Source organism: Ochotona princeps, chromosome 4 (genome assembly GCF_030435755.1).
Source record: "Ochotona princeps isolate mOchPri1 chromosome 4, mOchPri1.hap1, whole genome shotgun sequence".
In the NCBI taxonomy this organism is placed as follows: Eukaryota; Metazoa; Chordata; class Mammalia; order Lagomorpha; family Ochotonidae; genus Ochotona; species Ochotona princeps.
In genome coordinates, this window is record NC_080835.1 from 8,375,856 (window position 1) to 8,384,559 (window position 8,704).

Here is an 8,704-nt window from a genome sequence, read left to right on the forward strand (position 1 = left end):
TCCAGTGTGTTTCCAACATTTTCTTCCAAAAGTTTGAAGGTTTCTGGATGTAGGTTTAGGTCTTTTATCCATTTAGATTCGATCTTGGTGTATGGTGAGAGATGTGGGTCTATCTTTTTGTTTCTACAGGCTATCAACCAGTTGTCCCAACAGCATTTATTGAACAGACCTTCCCATTTGCTTGGGTTGTTGTCTGTCTTTTTGTCAAAGATTAATTGACTGTATCTGTGTGGGTTTCCATCTGTTGTTTCTATTCTGTTCCACTTATCTTCCTCTCTATCTTTGTGCCCGTACCAGGCTGTTTTGATGACCACTGCCCTATAGTATGTCCATAGATCCGGTACTGTGATTCCCCCTGTTAAGTTCCTGTTTTTCAGAGTGGTTCTGGCTATTCGTGGTTTTTTGTGTTTCCAGATGAATCTGTGTATCATTTTTTCCAGTTCGATGAAAAATGCTGTGGGTAATTTGATTGGGATTGCATTGAATGTATATATTGCTTTTGGTAGTATAGACATTTTGATGATATTAATTTTGCCTATCCAGGAGCATGGGATGTTGTTCCATCTTTCGAGGTCTTGTTCTATTTGTTTTTTGAGTGTTTTGTAATTTTCTTCATAAAGGTCATCTACACTTTTGGTTAAATTTATTCCCAGATATTTCATGCTTTTCTCTGTTATTTTGAATGGTAGCTTGTTGATTAGATCTTCTTCCATCTTGGGGTCGTTTGCATACACTATGGCTGTTGATTTTGTAATTCTGTTTTTAAAAACAAGGGAGACGTTTATTGTGTATGTTCTTCTGGATTAGCAGTTCTTGCTTTGTCAATCTGAAATAGGTCACCTGTTTCCTTCTTGCCTGTACAGTTTACATTGAGGAGATGACTGTGAATTTGATTGGTGCTCCTCTAAAAGTTATCGGACACTTATTATGTATTTATTTAAGCATCTTTTCTTTATATTCAAACTAAGTGAATTTGATTAGTGCAGTTCCTGGAGAGGATCACTTTTGGTTGAGCTTACTCTGTGGTGTCTGTGGCCCCTGGGAACTGAGTGACAACAACCATGGCAACTGTGTGGATTACAGAAGTGCCATCCATTTCTCTGTTGGTGCTCTACTCTACGCTCCTCGTGTGAGGTATGTATGTATACATTTGTGCTCTTGGAAGAACCTAGTAGCAGCTAATTAGGGGATAAGCAGAATCAATTTTAGATGAAGTCCATGAGATGCCAAGGTAATCTTCTTTTTCTAATTGTTGATGAAGCTCCACTTACTATTGTGATATCTGCTGCACAGTTGATCCATTGCTGCTGCATTGTTGCTGCTGCTTCATCAAACCCATGGGTCCCAAGGTATCTCCAATGACCTTCCCACTCCTTTCAACTGTGATCAGGTATGTAAAACCAGCATCATGTAACCTGGCAAGGGCTTGTAGTTGTCTTGAATATGCATGAGCCCTTTTAAACCACAGATGCAGATATGAAGTACTTCCTAGGTGAAGGCATGGAAATGATTTCTGAGGTCGTCTTGGGTAAGGGTTGAGTGCAAGTAATTAGGGCACTTATGATGATATGGGTATTGTGTGGGAGGAAATAAATGGGCCCAGCACATTGACTCACTGGATAATCCTCACTTTGCAAGTGCTGAGATTCCATAGGGATGCTGGTTTGTGTCCTGGCTGATCCACATCTAATCCAACTCCTTGCTTATGTCCTGAGAAAGCAATTCCCAAAGCCTTGGAACCTTGTCTCCATGTGAGCGACCTGGAGGAATGTCCTGGCTCCTGGCTTTGTATGGGCTCAGCTGCAGCCATTGCGGCCATTTGGGGAGTGAATCAGCAGATAGATAACCTATATCTCTCTCCTTCTACTTCTAAATCAGATCTGCCTCATTGATAAAAACAAACACATCTTTTAAAGAATAAAAATAACTGGTGAGTAGGGTGGGGACAGTGGTGGGTTGGAGGCTTCGGGAGTTGGCCCCCCAGGGGCATGCACAGAGCCTGAACACAATTGGTGCTCGTCTCCCAGCCTCTTCCCCCCCCCCGAGACTCCAGCGTCTAGAGACACCAGGCGAGTGCCTTGAAACTGCCAAAACTGTGTCTGGGAGAAAGGCAAAAGGCACACTGAATACTCCCCCGTGCCTTTGCGGTCTGGCACTCAGCTGGGCGGTGCTATCCCACAGGAACCCAAGCATGCCTCTGGGCTGGGCAGTCCCGTGCTAGCGCTGGGGAGGTCGGTCCCCTGCAAGTGCTGGGGTGGGCTGGACTGCGCAGGAGGCGCTTCCAGAGAGCACCTGGAACACCCCACGCCCTATAGTCCCGTGCTTGGGAGACGAACCAAGAGAGCACTGTGAACCGGAGTGCAGCAGGAGTTCCCAGATAGCACCTGGAGTCCCTGGCACTGGGGACACACCGAGAAGGCACCTAGAATCCTCCGAGCCCTGTGATCCCGCGCACAGTGGGTGCGCACAGAGAGTGCCTTCACTCCCCCACGCCCTGTGGTAGCATACCTGTAGGGGACGAGCTGAGAGTGCGCTTTGAACCCGCTGGGCCCTGGAAGTGGCGCCCTGAGGTCCAGTGTTCTAAAGACACACCAAAAGTGCCTTGAAAATTCCCACACCCTGCTACTCCACACCTGCAGACTCCGATCTCTACAGGATAGTGCTTGGAGACCCCTCAGCACACTGGTGCCTAGGTCTCTCAAAAAAGAAACACTAACACAATGGGAAGAAATACCAGAAAAGGTAATGATCCAGATGAGAGTGCCAACACCCTACCAATAAAGGATCAAAAGCCAATGTCTATTTCGGAGATGCAAGATGAAGACATAGAAGATCTACCAGACAAGGAATTCAAAAAAATAATGTTAAAATATGTCAGAGACAATGAGAAGAATTGGGAGGACGTCAAGAAATTCAAGAACCACATATCCTCAGAAATACAACAAATGAAAAGTAAAATCTTTGACTTAGAGCACAAAATTGAGAGCTTAACCAACAGAACAAATACAGCAGAAGAAAGGATCTCTGAAACAGAAGACACACAAAACGAACATACCCAGTTCATTAAACAGCTGGAGACAAGTCTGAACAAAGCCAATAAGACCATACAAGAAATGAAAGACAACCTCAGAAAATCAAATATTAGGATTATTGGCCTTCCTGAAGGAGCGGAAAAAGAGTCAGGAATGCAAATGGTGCTCGACGAAATTATACAGGAAAACTTCCAAAACACTTGGAACATGAACCCAGCCCAAATCCAGGATGGTCAGAGGACTCCCAGCAGATATGACCCAAAGCAATCTTCACCCAGACATATGGTGCTCAAGTTCCACTCCAACAAAGACAAAGAAAGAATCCTAAGACAAGTACGAAGCAGAGAAAAGATCACATACTGGGGAAAACCAATCAGGATCACTGCTGACTTCTCTGAAGAGACTTTACAAGCAAGAAGAGAATGGACAAAGATCTTCCAAATCCTGAATCAGAACAACTGTCAACCAAGAATATTGTACCCAGCAAAGATCTCATTCGTATTTGAGAACGAAATCAAATACTTTCACAGCAAAGAGAAGTTAGAAGAATATGCCAGCACAAAACAGCTCTACAAAATCTCCTTAGAAATGCACTAAATCCAGAAAAAAAAGGAGGTTAATCATAAGCAAAGATGGCAAACAGGAAGATCTCCCCACTAAAGTCCACACAAGGAAGGGCAATTACACAGATATCAACACCCACAAAAACAAGTATGGCAGGGCAAAATCACAACCTCTCAATTTTAACTCTTAACACAAATGGCCTGAACTCACCAATCAAAAGGCATAGATTAATGGAATGGATCACCAAACAGCACCCAACTATATGTTGCCTACAAGAGACACATCTAACCAGAAAAGCCTCTAAGAAATTTAAAGTGAAAGGATGGAATAAGACATTTCATGCCAATGGACAAGAAAAAAAGGCTGGCGTAGCTGTCCTAATCTCAGATGACCTAGACTTTAAGCTGACAGACATCAAAAAGGACAGAGAAGGACATTATATATTGGTGAAGGGACTGATCCATCAGGAAGTAATTACCATTGTGAACATATATGCACCAAATCCCAATGCACCTAGCTACGTGAAGCAATTACTTACAGACTTAAGGGGAGACATAGATATGCACACAATAATAGTGGGTGATCTTAACACCCCACTAACAACAATAGACAGATCAACAAAACAAAAACTCAACAAAGAAACAACAGAGCTCATACAAACAATAGAACAACTGGACTTGGTTGACATTTATAGAATTTTTTACCCTAACGCCACAGATTATACATTTTTTTCAGCAGTGCATGGCACCTTCTCCAGGATCGACCACATGATAGGACACAAAGCAAATCTAAATAACTTCAAAAAGATAGGAATCATACCATGTACCCTCTCAGACCACCACGGAATGAAGCTGGAAATCAGCAATTCAAAATGCCCCAGGAAATACAGAAACTCTTGGAGGCTGAACAATATGCTATCAAACGAACAATGGATCAGAGAAGAAATTAAAGATGAGATAAAAAAATTTATGGAAACCAATGAAAACTCTGACACAACATTCCAAAATTTGTGGGACACTGCCAAAGCAGTGCTACGGGGTAAACTCATCACAATTGGAGCTCATGTCAAGGCCCAAGCGAGGCGCCAAACAAAGGAACTAAACACACACCTCCAGGAATTGGAAAAACAACAGCAGAAGAGCCCCACACACAATAGGAAACAAGAAATCATCAAAACAAGGGAGGAAATCAACCAGATAGAAATAAAAAAAAAACCATACACAAAATCAATGAATCAAAAAGCTGGTTTTTTGAGAAGATAAACAAGATAGACACCCCACTGGCCTGACTAAGAAAAAACAAGAGAAGGCAAGAATTAACAGCATCAAAGATGAAAAAGGCAACATAACAACAGACACCGCATCCATTAAGGCCATAATTAGAAATTACTACAAAGCACTGTACTCCAACAAATCAGAAGACCACCAAGAAATGGAAAAGTTATTAGACTTCTACCACCTGCCAAAACTTAGCCCAGAAGCAACAAACGACCTGAACAAACCCATAACTGAAGTAGAGATTGAATCAGTGATTAAAGACCTCCCAACAAAGAAAAGCCCAGGCCCAGACGGCTTCACTACAGAATTCTACAAAACATTCCGAACAGAACTGACCCCAACCTCTACAAACCCTTCAAAACAATAGAAAAAGAGGCAACCCTTCCAAACTCATTCTATGAAGTCAACATTACCTTAATCCCAAAACCAGACAGAGAACTAACAGAGAAAGAAAACTACAGACCTATCTCTTTGATGAACATTGATGCTAAGATTCTTAACAAAATCCTAGCCAACAGAATTCAAAAACACATCAGACAGATCATTCATCCGGATCAAGTTGGATTCATCCCTGGAATGCAGGGATGGTTCAACATTCGGAAATCCATAAATGTGATACACCACATCCAAAAACTGAAAAACAAGAATCACATGATAGTATCAATAGATGCAGAAAAAGCTTTCGACAAAAGCCAACACCACTTCCTACTAAAAACCCTAACCAAGGTAGGCAGAGATGGAAAAATCCACAACATAATTAAAGCCATATATGAAAAACCCAACGCCAGCATCATACTGAATGGAGAAAAGCTGGAACCCTTCCCACTGAGATCTGGAACAAGACAGGGATGTCCACTTTCTCCACTACTATTCAACATAGTCCTAGAGGTACTCGCTGAGGCCATAAGACAAGAAAAAGAAATCAAAGGAATCCAAATGGGAAATGAAGAAGTCAAACTTTCACTATATGCAGATGATATGATTCTTTATGTAGAAGAGCCGAGAGACTCAATACAGAGACTCCTAGAACTTGTACGAGAGTTTGGTAGAGTGGCAGGGTACAAAATTAATGAACAAAAATCAACAGCCATTTTGTATGCAAACAGCCCCAAGATGGAAAAAGACTTAACCAGCAAGATACCATTCAAAATAACAGAGAAAAGTATGAAATATCTGGGAATAAATCTAACCAAAAATGTAGGAGACTTATTTGAAGAAAACTACAAACTGCTTAAAAAAGAAATTGAATAAGACCTCAAAAGATGGAGTAACATCCCATGCTCCTGGATAGGTAAAATCAATATCATTAAAATGTCTATACTGCCAAAAGCAATATATACATTCAACGCAATCCCAATCAAATTGCCAAAAACATTCTTCATGGAACTGGAAACAATGATCCAAAGGTTCATCTGGAAGCACAAAAAAACACGGATAGCTAGAACCATGCTGAAGAACAGGAAGTTAGCAGGGGGAATCACAGTCCCAGACCTCTGGACATACTATAGGGCAGTGGTTATCAAAACAGCCTTGTACTGGCACAAAGATAGAGAGAAAGATCAATGGAGCAGAATAGAAATGCCAGAAGGGAACCCACACAGATACAGCCAAATAATCTTTGACAAAAAGACAAACGACAATCCAGGCAAATGGGAAGGTCTGTTCAATAAATGCTGTTGGGACAACTGGTTGATAGCCTGCAGAAACAAAAAAATAGATCCACATCTCTCACCATACACTAAGATCAGATCTAAATGGATAACAGATCTAAACCTACATCCAGAAACCTTCAAACTTTTGGAAGAAAATGTTGGAAACACACTGGAACACTTAGGGGTAGGCCCTCACTTCCTAAAAAAGACTCCAAATGCAGTAGAAATCAAGACCAAAATAAACAATTGGGACCTCATCAAACTAAGAAGCTTCTGTACAGCTAGAGAAACAATCAACAAAGTAAAAAGGCAACCCACAGAATGGGAGAAAATCTTCGCACACGACATAGGTGATAGAGGGCTAATATCCAGAATATACAAAGAGCTACAAAACAACCAAAATGTCAAAACAAACAAGCCACTCAAGAAATGGGCACGGGAAATGGGCAAACACTTCACACCTTCCTGTCTTCCACATCCACCACACGGACCGGCATGTAATCTTGACTTGAGGGGCTTCACTGACCCAAGGGTAATGACCATCCTTTCACTTTGAATTTCACTGATCTGATTCATGTCTCCTTTTGTCTTAGTCTAACTACAAATTTGTGCATTTGACTGATATTTTCAAAAACATTCTTTTTTAGTTTTCATGACCATTGTCTTTTTCTTCGATTTCATTTTTCTCTAACTAATCTTTGCCACATCCTACCCCGAGCTACTTTTCAGTTTTATTTGTCCTTATTTTTCTAGACACTGAATACATTCTCAATGAGTTCTAAATTTAGATCTTTTTTTGGCTTCTTCCTCCTTGGTTATGTGGGCATGTATGAACATGCACTTGTCTCTGAGTGCTACTTTCCTTGGAGCCGGCAGTATTTGTATTGTGTGTTTTTATTCATTGTGTTTCTAGATATGTTCTAGTATTATTTCCTTTATTCACTTCTGTAATTTTCATTTTTAAATAATTCATTTTATTTAAAATGATGTGCACATAGTTAACAGGAGTGCATGCCCATGTGAACCATAGATGATAGAGTAGTTTGTACAAACAACAGCAAATTAGTTAATGGTACAAAGTTTTGGAACTAGGAAAGGTTGTTCTATCGCATGTCTCTGACAAGGGAACTATTTTATCCTTTTTTAATCACTCAGCTTTACAACACATATGGGTCATCGCTAGATATGCATCTTAGTTTACTGTCCTCTAAAAAGGCTTCAAGAACTTATTATTGGGGCTCGGCAGTGTGGCCTGGTGGCTAGGGTCCTCGCCTTGATCCTATGTGGCTGCTGGTTCTGATCCCAGCAGCTCCACTTCCTCTCTGTCTCTCCTCCTCTCAGTGTGTCTGACTTTGTAATAAAAATAAAATAAATCTTTGAAAAAAAAAAAGAACTTATTATTTTCCTTTCTTCCCACTAAATTGGGGGCCCAGGGAGGTGCTTTTAATGGAGTGACGTGTCTTTAATTGGATTCTATGTCTTGGTCTTAATCGTCATAACAGTGTTACAGATATTGACTCTGCTGATTGCATTATGTGAAGTACCAATAGGAGGGTGATGAATATTAAAATATTTTAATCATTAAAACCCCTCCAATTAATGTATTTTGCTTTTTTTGCAAGGCTTAAAATTGCAATGTTTTTACACTATGAACTGCTAAATACTAAAATGAAAATAGACATGAGAGAGCTGAATAGTATCTTTTTTTTTTCTTTTTTTTATTAATTCATTAATTATATTGTATTATGTGACACAGTTACATAGGTACTTGGGTTCTCCCCACCCCTCCCCAAACCTTCCCACCATGGTGGATTCCTCCACCTTGTTGCATAAACATAGCTCAAGTTCAGTTGAGAATCCCCCATTGCAAGCATATACCAAAGATAGGGTCCAGCATCTTATTGTCCAGTCAAGTTCAACGGCTTGTTAGGTATACCCTCTCTGGTCTGAAAACAGAGCCAGCAGAGTATCATCCCAGTCAATTAAAAGCTCGAACATACCATCAGCAAAAATTTACATCACCATGGAATTAATTGACATAGTAATGAGTAACCAATAAGTTAAGAGTAAATGCAAGTTCTTAACCACCTTCTGTGACTACCTCATTGACATTTCAATTTTGGTTTATACACAACATATAACATACATAACATAATATGTTATACATAACATCATATCA